Source organism: Octopus bimaculoides, chromosome 11, assembly GCF_001194135.2.
Source record: "Octopus bimaculoides isolate UCB-OBI-ISO-001 chromosome 11, ASM119413v2, whole genome shotgun sequence".
In the NCBI taxonomy this organism is placed as follows: domain Eukaryota; kingdom Metazoa; phylum Mollusca; class Cephalopoda; order Octopoda; family Octopodidae; genus Octopus; species Octopus bimaculoides.
Window position 1 is genome coordinate 21,107,574 of NC_068991.1, and position 1,422 is coordinate 21,108,995.

The 1,422-nt window shown below is 38.0% G+C and overlaps 1 protein-coding gene across 1 annotated transcript in view; it reads right to left on the bottom strand.

Moving 5' to 3' along the window:
- The window catches only part of LOC128249064 (organic anion transporter 3-like), an 8,632-nt gene that overhangs the window by 5,791 nt on the left and 1,419 nt on the right, over positions 1-1,422 (bottom strand). The window lies entirely within an intron of this gene.

Consider the following 1,422-nt stretch of genomic DNA (forward strand, 5'->3'; position numbering starts at 1 on the left):
AGCGGCCAAGTATACGTGTGGAGACAGTCAAAAGAAGCATTTGACTCAGACTGCCTCCTTCCAACTGTTAAAAATGTTAGAGGATCTGTGATGCTCTTGGGGGGGGGGGCTATATTTTGGAAATCCGCAGGGTCAATGGTTTCCCTTCAGGGCAGAATTAATAGTCAAGACTATTTAAGCATTTTATCTGATCAAATTCATCTTATTGTTGCGGAACTGTTTCCAGAGGGAAACGCAATCTTTCAGGATGATAATGTACCAATTCACACAGCTAAATTTGTTACTGAATGGCACGAGGAACATTCTAGTGAAGTTGAACATTTTATCTGGGCACATCAGTCCCCAGATCTCAATATAATTAAACATTTATGGTACATTTTAGAAAAAACATGTAAGGTTTCGATATCCTCCACCATCATCACTACAAGAACTGGAGACTGTTTTAGCTGAAGAATGGACAAAACTTCCTTTGGAAACAATTCAAACTTTGTATGAGTCCATACCTCGTAGAATTCAATGTGTAATTACTGCCAAAGGTGGTCTTACTCCACATTAAAATAAATTTGTTTGAAATTTTAAGGTTTTTCATTATTTTGTCCAGCTCCTGTATATCTCATTATTCTTTGAATAATTTCAACAAGAGATAAAGATTCAATGTTACTTCAAAATGTTTAGAAATAGCTAATACATCACTATACATGCAAACATATATACATACATATATATGTGTGTGTGCATTAGTATTTTAAAATATATATATTCGCATATGTATATACAAAGTATCCCAAAAGTCACTGATGGGTTTGAATTTTTTAATAACTTTGTTAACTTTACAAATAAATGCATAACATTTTTATACAATATAAAGGACAGTGGAAATTAATATGCACAAGTGAAATTTTGCAAAACCACTTCATTACAAAGGAAAATTGACATCGCTTCAATGGCAACCATTTTCGGCTTTGCAGGCCCTAACTCTTTCCAAAACTTGCACCATAACACCCTCAAGAGTTTCAGGCCCCACTTCTCTGATTTCTCTCTTGATGTTCTCCTTTAGTTGCACCAGGGTCTCCGGTTTGTTGACGTAAACCCTTTCTTTCAGATGGGGGTAACTGCTCATACCACAAGAAAAAAATCCGGGATAGTCAAGTCCGTGGAACGTGATGGCCATCCAAAGTAAACCTCACACATAGTACCAGCAAGATGGGGTAACTGCTCATACCGCAAGAGAAACAATGCAGTTGCTACGGCAGTGCTTTGGAAAGAGAATAATCTCCCGCTACGGCAATGTCAACTGGCCTTCACGTTCCCCAGTCTTGACTAGCCCGAATTTTTCTTGTGGGGATACCTGGAAGAGAGGGTTTACGTCACCAAACCGGAGACCCTGGTGCAACTGAATGAGGATATCAACTGAGAAATCAT